The following is a 19,979-nucleotide window of genomic DNA, read 5'->3' as shown; positions in this document are numbered from 1 at the left end:
GCATTTTGTTGTTCCGTGAATTTCTAAATTTAAGGGACCAATTAGAGATTACGTCCCTTGACGCAAGAAGAAGAACTTCGGAGCTCCGGAAAATTTTCTCAAATCACGAGTAAAGTTTATAAATCCGCATCACATAGACAAAGACACTCATACGACATACAGTGACATTATATCCGTTCGATTTGCGATCAGATATAGACATTAGTAACCACACATAAGCAAAATGATGTCGGCTACCGAATTCGTTGACAATGTAATGGCGTCTCCCAGTCCGGTACGAGTCGAAATGATGCACACAGGTAGTTATGAGCCTGCATGTAAGAAGAGAAGTCTCTCTGGGGAATCCGATGACACCAATTCTAAGGCGAGTGAAATGCTGACAATAAACAAGAAAATAAAGAACTACGGCACAACACGCATCGTAGAGCTAGACGTACACAGAACAGACACAGGGGTAATTGAAGCGCCGATAAATACCCAACCAAAACCAAAACAAAGTGACGACACACTACAGAAGCAAAGAGACAATGCTGTACTAAGCGCAGTCTATAAACTTTCAGAGGAATTAGGCCTTGCTGTTTCGACATTAAGGAGACGTATGGATGATTTGAAAACAATTTAGAATCAAAACTTACTGCACTAATAACAAGCACCATAGAGGAGGAGGTAGGGAAGGTAAAGGAGGAGTTCCAGAAAGATTTTGACAAAGTTCAAGGAAGAATCAATGACCATGAAAAATCCGATGCTGATGTTGTATAGAATATTGAAAATAAGAAAATAACAGCAGAAGAAAATACAACAGTAATTAAAGGCCTTCGTGGAAATCAAACAAATGAACCGTGTGAACAACTGAACCAAAATGTGCGAAACCTATTGAGGTAGTGAAATGTAGTGAACCTCAGACTGAACAAAAATGGGAAGATCTCAAGTACATCCAGCACACATGTTAAACTTACATAGGGACTCTGGCTTGGTGTTTGGAATACCAGGGGCTTCAAAAAACACTCTAAGAACGCTGATGCTTTTAATTTTAAATGTGATGTAATTGAGATTTTAAATCCAGATATTTTAGGAATCTGTGAAACTTTCTTACAAGGAGATGGGGAAATCTGCATGAAAGATTACTGTTGGTACGGGCAAAACAGAAAGACTTTACATAAAGGAGCAAAGCGCGGATCAGGAGTAATAGGATAGTCAAAACTATCAAGGACCTTTTTAGCACTGTTAGTTGTCATTTATTCATTGGTTTTTTAAAAGAAATTGATTTTTTGGTGGAATTTTGAAAATTATGTTGTGTAAATAGATGCATTTTAATGATTGGTAGTTTGAATTAGTAACTTGAATCGTTGGTGGCTGTACCCTCAAAGGGGGTTGAAGTATTGTAAAAATATTGTCCTCCTGAGAGGGTACGTAAGTCCACAAACATTCACAGTAAATTTAAGTCTACCAGGATTTTAATCGTAGCATTCATGTTCTTTTAATTTAGGCTAACTTTTCATACAATCGCCAGCAGCTGAAGGGATGGTGTAAATCCAACTAGGGACCATGCAGGTAGCAAAGGTACTGTAAGTCCCCATGGTTCCTAGTGTGGTGATCTACCTTCTGTTGTTGGCGATCTATAGTCTGTTTTTATATTGTATTGTCTAAATAGTGCTATTAGTTTTAACTTTCCATGCTAGTTTTAATTGAAATGGTGATATTCTAGTTGTTTTACTGTCCTTCGTTGACGGGTTTTTATGATTTATATATGCTCTTTTTCATTGTTGAATATTCTCGTCACGATATGACTGAGATATTGCCGATGTGACGTTAAGCATTAACTCACTCACTCACTCATCTTCTGGGACAATCTTCTGTACAATGACACCTATCTCCTTCTTAGGGCTATCTGCAGATGGTGGAGATAATTCATCAGATTCATCCCTTGGTGGCCAAGGACATGTGTGTTCACCGTTAGGGACGACATCTGCGACACTAGCATAACCTCCTGCATCGATCACATCTACCTTGTGGGATCGACCTGGACCAGATGGTGGTCGGATAGTTATTCACTTCCACGGCAGCATAAGCAGCACTTGTGCGTTGCCCCACAGTTATGTATGGAGGCGAACAAGATTAAACTGACGAGCGTTGTTTAATTCGATTTACCTTTCTCTTAACGACAAACACGATGACGATGGCGACGACGACGATTAGAACCAGGCTGCCAACTACAGAAGCAGAAATGATTAGCACTGAGGATGTCGCTACTTGGTCCAGTGGTTTTCTTTCTGTAACAAAGGGGAAGTTTAAGCAAGAGCATGATATATAATTTCAATTAGACCCAAAAGTGATATGAGATGAAATGTGGAAGAGGTTGTGGTTCATATCACATCAAAATATGATCAACACGACGAGAGCAACCCGTGGCAATGTTAAGGAGTATAAACATCTGCTACACTCAGCCGTCACCCGACAACCACCCGCCGCCGCCATATGCAGAAATTGGGACACGCAACCGTGTAGTCGATCGAAAGAAGGCAAGAAATTGTGACGAGTGCAACGTAATAAATATGAATTGTTTTGTAAATTGGCAAGGACTGATATGAAACGTGACAGTGAATTGTTGAAAGTAAAGTCACGCCATGGAAATACGATTTTTTAATTAATACACGCAGCGTCGTGTCCAAGGGTTGCGAGGATAAGTTGAATCAGATTACTGTGTTACTCATGCACAATGAGTACAGTTATAGTACGTGGGCATCGTACAGTTCTGAGCCTACAATACTTCTGGTATGTGCAAGGTAAAAATCATCGTTTGATATTGAAAATAGTTTATATCATTCACACAAAGGTAATATTGACATGTAGGTTTCAATAAATAAATTATTTTTCAAAATCATGCAATTACGTTCAAAACGCACAATGGACACAATGTGTGAAGCCCATCTCCGGTGCCCTCCGCCGTGATATCGCTACACGCTCAGACTCGCCCACTCACAATATGCCAATACACTTACACAGTAGTGTTTATTGGATAAACAATAAATTTACGTAATTATTTTTTACGGAATGACATTTTTACAAGAGGTTGTTCTATCGATAGCTCCAGTTTATTATTCATGAATGGCAAACTCAGCATTTAGATTCTGGGCATGATGTAAGGATACTGCACATGGAATACAATTAACAACAAACCAAATAGTGACAGGATAGTGGTAACCCATGACAGGATATCGGTACATATAAGCATTATTGTGTTTTGGCACGGGACATATGTTTGTGGTTTTAGGATCTTTCACTCAAGAAACACACATTACTCACTGTTGTTGAGTCGGGTCACACCGCCGCAGCTGAGATTCCAGTGTTGCACTTGATAGTTGAATACCAGCCTTACCCCACCCAAGTGTGTTTCAGTCACATTGAATGTTATTGGTGAAAGACCCTGGTCACCAGCATGTAGTAACTGCGAGACGGCACCTGTCTGCAGTGTGAAGTTTGAATCTTCAGAACAGTAGGAGCCCCGGATATCGTAATACGCAGTAACATCCACGGTCAATGTCACTTCCTCATGCAGGGTTAGAACCTCTGTGTCGTTGTCACTGGTGATGTTACATTCCGGTCTCTTTGGGGCTGTTAAATGAAATGGCTAAACTAAGAAGCCACGATAGTATAATACTGACGTTCAGTGCATGTTGCTATAAGGATGTAAACATAAAATCATATATTTATGGATATTTACTACCCATAAATTGAAAGATTCAAGATGTATATATGTACACATGCATATATAGTATGTATGTGTGTGTGTGCGTGCGTGCGTGTGTGTACCAAAACACAACATATATGTATACATATAGAGACCATTTTGAATATGACATAGGTACTGAAGATGTGACGCTCGCTAAAAACAAAAGTAACTTCACACCTAAAGCTGATAAAAACAAAGCCCCTGATAAAGTCCTTGAGCAATATAAGGAATTCGCTTTCACAGAACATTCTTATAAAGGTAGATCTAACTTTTCGGGTAAAAACAGAACGCCTTAAACTCGTTCTCCAAAATGAATTCATTGTGAATCAAAAGTCCGATAAAGACGGAGCCTGTGACAGTTTTCATGGACACCAACTATTATCTGCAGCTGTCACTAGACATTCTTACACATGGTATATATTAAGCTTCCAGAAAGCTCGGAAAAACAGTAATCTTCAATCTTAAAAAAATATATACTTGACTGCTATTCCAGTAAAAAAAAAGATTACTTGATTAATTTCGAATAAAATGAAAGTATCTTCTACAGACTTCCTCAAATTCACAAAAGGGCGGTTATTAAGTTCAGTAAAAGTCTATCACCCAATCTGCGAATGATTTAAAATTACGACCTATTATTGCGGGGCCACAATGTCCAACACATAAGTTAAGCAATTTTGAAGATATACACTCTCTCAAAAACGAAACGCACCGAGGTTCATCTGGGAACAACATATCTGTATTTTGAATGACAATAGCACAGTAAATAAACCCCTCACAGATATCAAGCTTTGTATGATGAGGGTCAATGGGAAGCTGCACCAAATGAAGGTACGTTTATGTCACGACAACCCCAGCGCTGCACCGGAGCCGGCTTTAATGTCGGTGCCTACATCCTACAATGCTTGCCGTAGTTTGTGAAGCGTCTGACGTCGTTAAAGCCGTCGATCAAGATAATTCCAAAGGTGTTCAAGTGGTTTAAAATCTGGGGATACAGAGAGCCATGGAAGCACGGTTATATTCTGGCTGGTGCAGAATTTCATTGTGATGCCTACTGTATGAGGTGTGCCGTTATCCTGCTGAAAATTGTGTATCTGTTCGTAAACGTGAAAGATTTAATGAATGGCGGTAGGATTTCCCTCTATAAGCATTTAGTCAGTTCTTTCGGTTTTAAGAAATTTTTCGCCCACACCGTTGCACGTTTTCCCATCCAAATCTGTCGACCTACGTGTTTATGATTACTGTTTTTACCAGGTGATATGTTTTGGTGACTGATTCCTCATTTAAACATGTACTAGTATTGAATATAATTTGGTGTCATAATATTTTTATAGTCTGACTGGGATTAAAGTGGGTTGAAAAATTACCCGTGCGTTTCTTTTCTTCACCCAACACGTCAAAACCCATTTACAGGGTAATACTGATTTCCTCAATAGTCTCCCCAAATCAGTAGAGGAGGGTACAAACTTGGTAAGTTTTGTTGTTAATCTCTACACCAATAGTCCATATGATCTAGGAATATAAGCTATGAGCTACTGGCTACAAAAAGGTCTGTCTGTGATTCCAGATCGAATACCTAAGCAATTCATTACCGAAAGAATAAAGCTCATCCTGAGCAATAGCACTTTTCGTTTTGATGGTTCCCATTATAAACAAGTTAATGGTACTGCACAAATATGGCTCATACCTATGCAACCCTTGTTCTAGGATACTTAGAGGAACTATATTCTAAAATAGAAGAGACGTTTGGCGAACTATTTAATTTCAACATCAATGAAGAGATTCTTAGATGACTGCTGTTTTATTCTCTGGAAACGAAGTGAAAGTGATTTGCAATTTGATTTCCAACACGCTACAAAATTTACACCCAAGTTTGTCTTTTACAAGAGAGATAAACAATAAACACCTTCCTTTCATGTAGTGGGTATCAGCAAGCATCGACACAGAGCAGATGCATTCATCATTCTTAGATGTGTTATACAGTCGTAACACGCTTAGTATCCATATCATATGTCCTTGTCCGGTATGAGTCAATATTGACGTCTATTTGTACACGAGATATGACATTGTTTTTTCTTCCCTTACTAAAGTCAACATGATGTGTATAGCACTTCGCAATACCAGATGTTCTTACATACATATTTATGCATGACCTTTGTTGTGACCACGAGAGAGCCAACGACAAAGAGAAGAGAGAGAGGATGTTTGACAGAAAGAGCGAGAGAGAGAGAGAGATTTAGTGGCATTAAAACTAGGGAAAAGGCGGCTTGTGTTGTTCGAAAGTTATGTCATATAACTAAGCGTGACTATCGTACATTAGGAAACTCATGCAATCATTTCGATGAGAAATAACAATCATATCGGGGAGAAAAAATTCCTGAAATATTAAGGGGTACTTTGATTGCTGCCGACACGGAAAGACGAAGTATCATTAGCAACACAATATCACAGTGTTTTAGCTGTTGACTAAAATATGACCTTTGTGAACATGATGAGTCTGTTTATATGTTGATTGAAGGCTAATAATTCCTAGGCAAAATCTCACGAAAGCCATTGATGTCAGGTTAGGTTTTAGTCGTTTTCCACTTTGCTTGTTATAGATAATCCATGTGTAGAATAGATGCTACATTCCGATGTAGGGTCAAAATGTTATTAAGCAAGTGACACGCAACTTTATACATAAGAAGAACATATACACAAAGTATAATTGTAGGTAGCAGCCAGTGTGCGCATAGAAACAGACCAGACTTCTTCGCCCCGTTAAGATCATTCTATATCAGAGGAAGGATTTGGTGGAATTCCTGAGGCTTTGTTGCAGGATTTGGATAACGTCTGAAATGTCGATAATCCCCGACGTGTTTCATAGGTGAAACATCACCTAACATAAATTCAAGTTCTGTCGATACGGGCTGTAGTGTGCTGGCTGGAGAAATGTCCGTGGTTTATATTTGTCAGCCATGAACTAGGGCCTTATTGTTTGCAATACACAACCACAAATGCCTCTTAAGACACTTTTGCTCTGGTTGGGAAAATTATTCACAAGAATATCCATGAATATACGCTAAGACGTATCAACGTTTACTTCTGAGTATAGATTGAGCGCAATTAGTCATAATCCTGTTAGGATACCAAAGGATGGGTTTCAAAGTGAAGTTAGAGAAGACAGGAGTTGTCTGAGGACACTTGAGAGTGAGATCAAATTCAGCTGCAGATATGTGTTGTTAAATATTAATATTCCAAAAAATTCTGAATCAGGCTTTGCAGATTTCTAAACACGTTTTTTACAGGAATATCGTGTTAGTATAATTAGTGCTACAGCCTGACATATTTGTAACACCACGTGGATATTTCTTACACCTATGCACACGATACTTAAATATGCCTTAAATATGCCTCGTATGATTTTATCAAGTAAGTGATCATCAACCTTTGTGTCATCATTACTCCCCACTTAGAACTCGAAACGTCTTTTACCAGTGGACTGCAGGTAGTGTGTGAGACACGAGAATCTGGCGCTCTCAACCACCTTGATTTTGATAATTCAGGACCCTACTGTGGTTTGCGCTTACGTGATGAATAGCATCACAGTTTGCTTTGGATTTCGCAAACTTGACGCGATTGTCGTTGGTCGATTTTAAAATTTTGTGTCTCCTTTTTATAACGTATGCATATTTTTGCACGTGGCATTGGAATTGGGATCAAAGAATGATCCAAGTGTTCACAACGGTGGGATGAAGCCCACTCCTGCTTTAAACTCTCGTTGTTTAAATACATAATCACGGAGGTATTCGGTTCCTCAGTAGTTAATGCACACCTTACAAAATTGCATGGTCCCTCTATGTTCCATGTGCTATTTCTGTTTCGAATAGATTATTGTAATATTTTGTTTGTTGGTCTAAGGTACCTAGAGACGTAGGATATAGGACAAGTACCTAATATAAATAAATGGCATGTCTGTTGGCAAATGGCACACGGTATAGATCATGCACACTGTAGGTCCAAACTGGAAATTCTGTTGTGCGTGTATAATGGCAAATAAAAGTGGCAGTAGTAGGACACTTATCTTTATCAGGCATGGTTATAATTAGATACCAGCACACGGGCACTTACTGAAGTTGGCAATGTCAGATTATATACTTCTCACTTCGTAAAGCGCTGCAAATTTGAATGTTAACTAAAAAAAACACCTGATTTAAAAGTGAGGCGTCGTTTTCAAAGGGAAGGCTTTATTTTCGCCGTTTTATGTAGGAAATGCTGCGTAACCACCATGTTGATAGAAGTCGGTCAAAATTTCCAAGAAAATATCAACTATATTCTAAATATAGGTATTTCAAAGCAGTCACAACGTCACAGTGCATCTACTATCATTATATAACGTATTTTGACTATTTTGAAAATACACAGTCAATATGCAGTATTTTAGGGCATGGACACAGCTCTTCCTGCTACTGGAATGTGAGACTGATATCAAGAAAAGGAGAGAAACTGAAGAGGCTCTGGATTGACAGAATCACAAACGAAACTGCATTGCAAATATACTTTCGGAGTACAGCAGGGTTGAACTGATGATTGTGGTTTCTGTTCGATTTACCTAAACAGTGCATACTATGCTGATTCTGAGAAAGAGGACAGAAAGCGCCTCGTACATAGTAATGGGCAGTGTGTCTACCTTGAGGATCATTTCGTCATGCAGTGTAAGCGTCCCTGTGTCCTTGACACTGGTGACATCGCATGTAGGGATTCTTCGAACTGCAGAGAACTTTTCCACGTTAATATTTCTCTCAAATCAAACAAAACTTTATAAGTTTTTGAGAGCAGGTAATTAAAAAAACACTCGACAGAGACAAGTTGTGTATTGGCCGGGTAGTCAAACTAGGAGTAGTCATATTGGGAATAAACCGATGTCACGACACACCTAGCAGGGGAAAGTTTAAGAGATCGACTTTTCGCACATTTAATTTTTCAGGGAAACGCTCTGAGTATATTACTCATGTGTATTTACTTCTGTATTGAATGGGATCCATACACACACGCATGCTTCTCCAACAATATAATGTGGTCACGTGATCTGATATACATTTGTCTAACAAAGTACTGTTGTAACATACTGGAGGTTTTCACCCTTGTCTACTGCACATTATATCGTTTCAGTATGGTCTTTGTTTTACATATTACATTGTAATTATTATTGATTTTGGTAATAAGTCTAAATCGCAATGTTTTTCAAGATATTTGTAATGTTTTTCGTACAAAGGTGAGAATGTGTTCATATGCAAAGTCCAATTGCGGTATATGGTGTCTTCGTAGACTTTTAACGCTTCACATATTGGATATCTGTTCGTATATTGCCAGAGGTTCGTATATGTTTGAAGGTTGGACAGCACTTCTATCCAGAGCCGTATATTCTCCTCCAGCTTGAGGATGCAGGTAATCACCACCTGAAACAGTTAGATGAAATTAGCAAAGTCTATTTGTTTCTGAAAATCTAATATTAGCACATAGACTCAAGACGAACGACTGACTGAGTTAAAATATATGGCCACATTGGCAATATTTCAGCCATATCGTGACTTGACAAGACAAACGAATGAAGTGATAAAACCAAGCTGAAATTATGTGATTCATATTTCCATCTACGATGGACGATGGCTAGAACGAAATGGCTGATATGAATTGTGTGGTGTACTAGAACGACGGAGCGATTGTAGAACAAAACCATTTTGGACAAAAAACCCTCAAGGCAAAACCAATTAGGAAACAAATCCCTTCAAAATAAATAAGAACCTTTTGGCAAAATCCCCAAACACTGAGATATGAACACAGAAGAGTGATATACAGCATGTGAAGTGATAATTAGATTTACTAGAAACCCTGTATGTATATAATCAGTCAATGAGGCCAGGTAAAAAAAACTTGTAAAAACAAGTATCATGTGAACACAACAGTGTGATATACACCTTTATTAGTGACAATATAGCTGGCTTTTGTGATATTCCAGGAACTAGAGAGGCATACTCCTAGATACCATAACGTAAAGGTTGTCATCTGTCTGTCTGTCTCGTATACGTATTGAATTAAAAATCCAATTTTTGCTATTTTTCATTGTAAGTGTGATGCCGGCTAAATAGTTTTTTTCCGTCAATATTAATTCGGTTTTCTTGTTCTACGTGTTGTTTTTTTGTCCTAAGGGGGTCCAAGGTTGTTGTTTTTCCCTGGGGGGATTTTGTCAACAGGGGACTTGTCTGCAGACCGATTAAACATATATATTTCTGTGACCTATCGCGTGTGATGATTCTGTTATATGATTCCCAGGTGACACCTACAATACCTGATTTGCACCCAAAATGAACATGCAGTGCATGGACGTATTGGCTATTACCAGAGGCAGATCCTCCCGAGTTGACTGCAACATTGTGCACAGGTTGCTGCTCACTTCCTCCAGAAGGGGGGCGTACTGTTAATTCAGATACCTGTTAACCCAACAAGGAAGTAACATAGAAACATTCAGCTTCCCGAGGTTGCTAATTTATGCACATTTAAGGAGTGATGCCATTATATGGATAAACAGTGAGCGTCAGTTGTCATTTACACCCACACCTGCACCGAAAATTGTGGCTTGCACCAATTTTAGTGTAAGCAGATGCAAGTGCAGGTTATGAATATATTCCCATGTCACATATTCAGCGTGTAATTACAAAGCAATCCTAAAGAGTCGTTATTATTCAAATTTGGATCAATATTTGTGAGGAAAGTTAGTTTCATATCTCATAGTGACATGTTAACATTAGGTATTTTGAGATATATCCTTCCTCATTAAATGTTACCGGTTTACAACATGTGACCGCTCATTCGCTTGCATAGTCACACATGTGTTGTGACATACCCCACACTCTCAAAAGTATATTAGGATGATAAGAAGAGTGACTCGTGTTCAAATCAGTTTACCTTTCTTTTGACGACTAGGAAAATGATGATGGCGAGGACGATGAGACACAATGCGGCACTGACAACTCCAGCAATAATAACTATAGTTGAGCTTGTGGCTATTTGTCCAATTGCTTTATCTTCTGCAAACGGAGTATTCAGACAAGGTCAGACAATACGTCAGAAAACAGACATATGTTGATTTACTTTGAATAAAACAATCAGAACGAAGACTCAGCTGCAATGCAGTGTGGAACGTCAGTGTAAAAGAAAACTCAATACTGATCCAGATTGCACGCAGTCTAAAAGGCGTAATAGGGTGAAAAACATGCCCTGCATTATAGGTGGTACTGCTACGTATTACGGATTGCAAGCAAAGAAGTACTTGTGATAACATACTCCTCGTTAGCATTTGAGTTTTAATGTAACTCACTGTTGTTGAGTCGGGTCACACCGCCGCAGCTGAGATTCCAGTGTTGCACTTGACAGTTGAATACCAGCCTTATCCCACCCAAGTGTGTTTCAGTCATATTGAATGTTATTGGTGAAAGACCTTGGTCACCAACATGTAGTAATTGCGAGACGTCACCTGTCTGCAGAGTGAAGTTTGAATCTACTGAACAGTGGGAGCCCCGGATATCGTAATACGCAGTAATGTCCACGGTCAGTGTCACCGCTTCATGCAGGGTTAGAATCTCTGTGTCCTTGTCACTGGTGATGTTGCATGCTGGTGTCCTGGGAACTGAAAGGACTGCATTTATTTTATTTATTTATATATTTTTTGCCAGAGGTGTGTCAGTATCTTTGAAATTGTTAAAGTGTACTCACACTGATGCCAAGTTTAGAAATGCATATACATCTAATCGTTAATCGATAATCTGTTTAACTTTCGTTACATAACGCAGTCTAGGGTTAGTATCAGAATTCAAGCATTCTCAGTTGTAAAAATACGAACAAAGCATTAGGGCTGAAATATAAGTTTACCACAACATATAAATGACCGTGTGTGTTTTCATGCCTAACCTCACCTCAAAGAAAATGTCACATACGTATAACATTGTTGACGGGTTTACATAAATTCCCAATTTTGACAGTGAAATTTCACATGTCTGTAATTAGTCCAGTCAATTCAAACAATGAGCTAAGTGGTCGTCCTAATTTCGAAAGTCCACGGCTCGCACATGTTAATTAGTCCTACTATCTACTGGTAAAATTGTGCCTTTCTCAGTGGATTACATTACCAGTCTCCCTGGCTTTCATTGTAATCATCTTACACATGCAACCACGTCAAATAATCACTAGACCCTTATTTTATCATCCCCAAGCGGTATTAGAGTTAAGCAATGCTACTTGTCCTGTATTTCTCTCAACTGATTTCATTCACCTCATTACTCTAAATCACTACAACTAGTTTCTGTTAGTCCCAGTATTGACAGCGAAACTTCATAAAGTAACGGATTCGACACATGAGCCTTGATGTGTTTATTGTGAACATAGAACTCTTGGTTAATGTTGAAAATTCGAATCTAAATAACGCCAAATATATAGTTTTACGTACTTAGAAAACACTTTTAATAATGAAAATACAAAAAACTAAAAGGTCAATTCCTAATAACAGTAGATATATGTGATGACTAGAAAACAAGGCTAGATAGGAGACGTGTTAAGTTTCAAGAAATCTTGACAAAGCTACTTTTTTTAAAGCTGTGTGTCATGTTGTCGCATTATCATCCCTATGTTACCACTTGCTGCTTAGAGAGGTGGGGCAAGCGTGATCGTATGGTTACTGCGCTAAATACGTGCACCAAGACCCATCATAAAAGAGGAAATACACGTAGTGATTCGACAGGTATAGAACAATTCACTCCCTTGCGTATGCGCCATTCCGTCTTGGTTTGAGAGTGACAAACAACTATATTGAATGTTACACGATGAGAGGTCAGTGTTGGACTTAGGTCGATGTTGACAATCAGAAGAGGAAGTATACATATGCAGATAGGCCGAATGATGACAACTCAAGTAAAGCCCTGTGTCTGTGTGTGTGTCGTCAACACAGTAACTAGTCTTATATGCCAGCCACTTAAACTGTGCACTGTAACGATATTATCCCAGTTGATAAGTAGGGTAACTATGTCAAAAGTACATATAAACTTTAATGGAGGGATCATGAGACCATAACAAGTATGGAGAATTTCAATTGAAAAGTCAATCAACGAGTCCACAAGCGAGAAAGGGGTCAAACGACCATGTCACATGCTCAATAATGCCTCCATCGGCGTTGAGAACAGCAGTGCATCGACGACGCATAGAGCCTATCAAACGTGCAAGGAAGGCTTTGCGGGATGTCACGCCAAACTATGCTAAAGGTCAAGGACGTCATCTGAGGAAGACAGCGTAGACAGCGTAGATGTCGATCCATCTCATCCCAAACATGCTCTATCAGGGAGGGATCCGGTGAATTTGCAGGGCACGACAGTAGGTCAACGTTATGGTGTTGCAAGAAATACATGCAAACCCTTGCTGTAAGAGGGAGGATGAAGACGATGGTGTAGACGTCGATCTGTCTCGTCCCAAACATGCTGGGCAACGTCAACGTTGTGGTGTTGTAAGAAATCCATAGCAACCTTTACCGTATGAGGGTGGGCATTGTCCTGTTGGAATGTTAACCCACGGCCATGACGTTGCAGAAAAGGAATTGCCACAGGTCAAGTAATCTGATCCCTTTAGCCCACACCGATTACGTTGCCCTGAAAAATCACAAAAGGGGTTCTTTGACATGTTGTTATTCCACCCCAAATCATCATGGAATCATCGCCAGAGCGATTGATATCCAAGACACAGACTTGTGCATTACGTTCTTCTACAGGCACGTTGACGTCCATCACTAATGGTAATGTTAAACCTGGACTCATCTGTTAAAACGACACTTCTCCACCAAACCACAGTTGCAGACATGATTTAGACACCACAATCGGCGAGCTTGTCGACGACGTTCTGTCAGGATAGTTCTGTCGTCACACATTTACAAACTGGAAGGTGCCTCAGGACAAACATTGTCTTTGCCTTTAACGTGTCTAATAAAAAAATTGAACCCTGGCAAGGTTAAACTCCATTCCGTAAGTCTTTGATTCTTAAAGAACAAAAGCCAATGGATTGTGATCTGTGAACGCTGAAGTTGATAATGCAGTGGTACCTAGATACACTTCAAAATACTGTAAAACTATCAAAGACCTAATGTCTCTTTCTCAATGGAAGAATAATTCCTTTGCTGTTTGTCAAATGTCTTGGAAAAGTATTTAAAAATGACGTTCAATTCCTGAGTCTTCCTCTTGAATCAGGACAGCACCTGCACCTACATCACTGGCATCAACTATCTCAAATTTTGGTGCCTGCAATATTGCTAAATTCATGAGCACGGCTTTGACATTTTCAAGAGCAGTCTGACAACTGATGTCCCTCTGGAATTTTACCTTTACCTCAAAAAGGTTTGTAAATGGTGATACAACATCTGAGAAATTTTATGTTAAGTTATGTCACGTCTTAGTTTCTTTTTTTTCACGTTTTATGTGTTACCTAGATCTAGTTCGTGGCCACAGTTCAAGAAATTTTGATTTCAGGTTTTGTATTTGATAAAAAGAAACACGTCGTGAAAACGTTGTTACTAAAGTAATGATTGGACGAGACTTTTGTGAGCATTTCATGAAAATGACAATGCACTTGCATCACGAGATGTCATCCCTATAAGTAGAGTCACCGAACATACACCGACTCATTCACGTTTCGACAGTAGCAACAGGCCACCATTATCAAGGGAGCAGAGAGACCAAACTTGAATACTGAATGCTGACCAGATTGAAAGACATGTTGGAAATCATAGTTCCGTTCATGTTCGAACAATATACCGCCTGCAGCAACGAGTCCAATCCACTGAATGCACAGCCGACCGTCCTCGCAGTGGAAGACCGCCCGTGACAATGCTGAGGCAAAACCAGCAGATTATATATCCTGCAAAATGGTTCTACTAGGTTTATGGAAACTGCACAGACAAGCACTGGAAATCACCATAGACCAATCACCACCGACACAGTGCGGAGGCGTTTGAGGCAGAGAAACGTCAGATGTGACAAGCCTTACCTGGGTCCGATCCTTACTGTTCGACATTAACTCAAGCGACTCGCACATCACTGGAATTTTTCGTCCCCGGGAGTAGCGAACTGTAATCTTCTTCGCCGAAAGCTGGTATTGCTTCTCGACGGCTGATAGCAGAGTGAGGGTACGGCGATGACGCGGGAGCGTTTTGCAGATGATTGTGTCCTGGAAAGAGACTCGTGGTGAGGTCTGAACACAATTGTGTGGGATGCTATTGCTCTCAGTCCCAAACTAGGCCCTTTTGTGCTCCGGAATATTATATATATATTTGTCCCGGTAGAGGAAATGGTGTAACACCTGCCCCCTATATTGTTCAAGCACTGAGACCTTCCTCGTGCCATACTTTGGTGACCGGTGAAGGTCACGGGGTAGAATGGGCCTTCAGCAACCCATGCTTGCCATAAAAGGTGACTGTGCTTGTTGTAAGAGGCGACTAAAGGGATCGGGTGGTCAGGCTTGCTGACTTGGTTGATACATGTCATCGGCTCCCAATTGCACAGATCGATGCTCATGTTGTTGGTCACTGAATTGTCTGGTCCAGACTCGATTATTTACAGAATGCCGCCATATGGCTGGAATATTGCTGAGTGCTGCGTAAAACTTAACTCACTCACTCACTCACTCACTCATTCACTCCACCATACTTTGGTCATCGTTGAAACCATGTCTTCCAGCAAGACAACTCGCGTCCCCATACTGCCAGAGCAACTAGAGACTTTCTGAGTCAACATAGCATACACAGTTTTCAATTGCCTACCCTCAGTGCAGACTTAAACCCGATAGAACACACGTGGAACGAGATCCAGAGGAGACTCAGAGATGTGCGGCCAAGGTCGACAACTTGCACTGAACACTCTCAGGCGTACCACCAAGTCTATGTTGGCCCGATGTTCCTATGGTCTTCATCATCCGTCTCATCCGCTCTATATACAGACGAGGCAACGCTGTTCTCAACGCTCAAGGAGGCCATACACGATGTTACCTTTCGGATATTGTGCATGTGAACGACTGTGTTTGGGTCTACAGTTTTGGGAAACGTTTCATCATTTACTGAACTCATGACAATAATCTTTTCACCCTTCCGAATTTGTTTTGCAATACATCAGTTCATGTTTTAACAGTAACTTTAAACAGTATGGACTGTTTTGCACAATCTAGTATAGAACAGTTGACTGAAGTTAGAGGCTGGTAACTTTCGATGGGTACTGTATTATTTTCCAACGATATTCTATTTTATATATCATATTTGGAGGCTACATCAACAACAGCTTGTACACTTGGTATGTGCTTCATTTGGATGCGGTAAAACTAACCGAATTTAGTCACACCAGCACACTCTATATTCCACTGATTGCTGTCACATCTAAACACCAGTCCTACTTTGCACAGATGTGAGTCCGTCACATTTAGTGTTACTGATGAGGTCTTTTCAAAGACACTTGGTACAGAGTCAGCTTCCATCAGCAGGGTTGTCACATTTCCGGTCTGGAGGGAGATGTTGTGACCAGTGGAGCAGTAGTAGTCGCGTACGTCCACCATGAGGGACAGATCCTGGTACTGGACAAGTGAGTTAGTGTCCTGCTTACTGGTGATGCTACATGTTGGTGTCTCTGAAGCATTCAGACTTTAGAATCAAACCAAAAGTCAGTGAGAGGCCGATGGAAGGAGAGACGGAAAAGGAACATAGTTTGAATTAATGAAAGTAGAGTGAACAAATCAAATCTTTCATTGACATTTCTCACCGACGATGTATATGAACTATGCATTCAGAAGTATTTAAATACATGCTTTGCAAAACCCATGCTCCAACCTTCGCTTGTTCAGTTGTATGACGCCATAGGCAATAACATTTATGTTAAAAGAACGCAAGTTGTTTTATATTAGTTTGGGAAAGATAGGTCAGTGATTTACACAAGTAGCGTCATCAATCAAGACATGTCGGGTAGTGTCGGGTACGTCACAGAGTTTAACGAATCGATTCGGTTGGTCGGGATCGTCTGTTCAGACTGCACTGTCGCGCCACCTGTCGTCATTTTGACTTGTAATTGTCTTGATGATGAAATTCGTCTTGATGATCACACATGTTAATTTTGAAAATTGTCCGACACTTAGTATGTTAAACACATGTGTTTGAATTAAACTGATTACCAGTTTCCAAAAAGAGTAACGTTTTCTTTGCGGTTCAGTGTGTGTGTGTATATATATATAAAGAGAGAGATATCATTACATCGAAAATAAATTTCTCCAAAATTAAGTGCAAATTTTAGTAAGATGAACTACACGAGGATCGTCCATCAAACTGCTAAAACACATGTGCAGATGGGTACTGTGTTATTTTCCAAAGATATTCTATTTTATATATCATATTTGGAGGCTACATCAACAACAGCTTGTACACATTGTATGTGCTTCATTTCGTGAACAATGTCTTTGTACCCAGGAGCATGTGGAAGAAGTATTATCTGCTTCTCAACAGACGGAAGAAACTCCGACTACCTCAGATCTTCTTTGAAATCATTGTCATCATTCCTCTTTAGATTTCTACACAAAACCATGCGGTACTGATTTTGAGGCCTCTGGATACAGAGGGTAACTTTTACAATACTGTGATCAGATGCTTGCCTGTCGGCAACTACAACTTCTCTCACAATGTTCTCATCAGTCGGGGAACAATCCAATCCAAAATGTTCCCTGATTTATGAGTAGGTGTAATTACGAGTTGCTTGAGAGAATAAGTATTGAGAATGTCAAGGATTTTCTTTACACTCGTTTTTTGTGGAGTGTTGAAATGAACATTAAAATCTTCCAAAAATACAGTGTGGATCTTAGCACAAGAAGAACGCCCATCTGACAGTCCCTGAAAAAAGTCATCATCAGAGAGCTTACTCCGTGCTGATGGTGGGGGTCTGTATATACACATCAACCGTGCTGTTGACTGACCAGAAGTGACCAAGACATCGAACACTTCCAATGATTTCTAAGTAGACTGTGTCTCCTTGACATGCATGTCTAAACAAGACCTGTAAATAATGTCCAGGACAGTGCGTTAAACAATATGATAGATGGGTCATTTCAGAAATCTTGGCTTCATCTCCTGTACTGTGCAGCCCTGATTCGGTTATCACAAGTTGTTTACAGGTTGAAACCATCAGATGGACAGATATAACATATGCATAGGAAATAGGGTGTATACAATGTGTAACCACCATGTTATATGTGACAAATTTCATGTCATCTTATCATGCACAGGCCTAGATGATGTAAGAAAAAGTTTAACCACTAATCATATTTGTAGTGACCCTCATACTGATAACTTTATTTCCCCTATGAACTCTGACTATCATTCTTTGGTATTATCTCTTTCAAGTATGCATTTGTATTCAATTGTATTGTATTGTATTGTATTGTATTGTGCACTGGAAAAAAGTCCACCTTTACAAGCTTGTAAATCTCTTGTAAAGATGATGTTTACAAGACATTTACAAGCTTGGAAAGATGATGTTTACAAGACATTTACAACTTGTAAAGATCCACAAGGGGAGATAACTGGTGGGTGATGGTAAAACGGTCCGCAAGGCCTCAAATTCACACCTAATAAATCCCAAAGGCTAATTACAGTTTGACCCCTGGACATAATTAATGAGGTAATTGGGGCGTGAAATGAGAGTGGGACAGACCATTGTTCAGTGGAGAGTGGTCACTCTGTTACGGGTAGGACAATGATGCTCTTACCACAGTGTTCGGTGGAGTGAAGATGCATGGGTGTTTCTTTCACTATGCGCAATCTGTTTAGAAAAGAATTCTGACTCAGTATCCCACTTATTTTGTGTTTGGGAACAGTGAATAACAATACCATAAACAATATCACCTTGTCACCTGTGATAATATGCTAAATGATAGAAATTGTGTTGTGATAACATAACACATGACAGTATATGTTGCTATGAATCATGTGGTCGATCCAACCTTTACCAATAGTACCAGTGATACAGATGGGATAGGTCACCTTTTGAAATACTTTACAATCATATTTGATTTCTGTTGTTTCTTTTGATTCTCCCTTTCTGTGGTCAGTCAAGCAACACTCCACCATAATCCCGTAAAATCATTGAGGCATGAAGTCCAATAAGCCGAGTGAACTGTACCTAACTGAATAATTTTAGGCTTCGTGGGACTACACCTGTTGTACACGGGCTAGTTGCAGTTAACACATACTGCTATATTTAACATAACTAAACAACAACCTTCAAGAATGGAACTCCATGACAGAAATGTGCCCTGGACAAATAACAGGTAAGAGGCTGGCATGGGAGGTTAAAGTAACTTGTTCGAAAAACCCATCCCAACGTTTTCGAGGTGATAAATTTCATGTTGGATTGGGGACGCAAATTAATAAACTGAACATGGTGCAACATAGTGCTGGTCAGACACTGTCCCAAGGAAAAGGAAAGATCAAGACCTCCAGAGAGAACTGCCCACCCTGGAACATAGGGCATTATTGATATGTTGTATTATTTAGACAGGGTATCTCATGGAACGAAACTTTCTAAAAGGTCACATAAAAAAAGAAAACACAACTTTGCAGATTCTGATACCTTTCGGTAAGCAGTTACCGAAACAAATCATAGAAAATGCCAATTCAGCCTATAAAGTTGAAAAAAAAACGCGATGGAAAAAAAATCCGCGAATTCGGAGTTCAAGCGATTCACTAAATTTCACCCAGCGCTGGGGGAAGAAGTTGTTTCAACAGTTGTGTTGCGCTGCGCCCATAACGCATGCGCAGTGAATAGGTTCGCGGAGCTTGAAACAGTATGCATGCCCGGAGTATGAGGTCGTGAGCAGTAGTCTAATCTTGGTTGTGTACACAAACAAGTATATAATCTACTCGTTACATAAACAAAACATGTTGATTGTACGAAGCAGCCTCTATCACAGAGAAAGCTTAATGTCTGGTTTATTGACACCTATATGTATGGCTGCCTGTCTGCTAAAGACAATATGCAATACACAGCTTCAATTATTGACCACATGCCATTTAAACATAACACCTATCAGGCTATACGCCATAAACAAAATAAATTGATTGATGACTCATGCACCCGAGTCCTGTCTCAGCCACATTATGCAATAAAGCAGGTGTGATACTTGTACCTATTACATGTTTTTTATGTCTCTGGTT

General features: G+C 39.7%; 1 pseudogene; it reads right to left on the bottom strand.

Moving 5' to 3' along the window:
* Positions 1-1,829: 1,829 nt before the first annotated feature.
* The window catches only part of LOC137287477 (uncharacterized), a 28,604-nt pseudogene continuing 10,454 nt past the window's right edge, over positions 1,830-19,979 (bottom strand).

Source organism: Haliotis asinina, chromosome 1 (genome assembly GCF_037392515.1).
Source record: "Haliotis asinina isolate JCU_RB_2024 chromosome 1, JCU_Hal_asi_v2, whole genome shotgun sequence".
In the NCBI taxonomy this organism is placed as follows: Eukaryota; Metazoa; Mollusca; class Gastropoda; order Lepetellida; family Haliotidae; genus Haliotis; species Haliotis asinina.
This window is presented reverse-complemented; position numbering and strand designations above follow the sequence as displayed.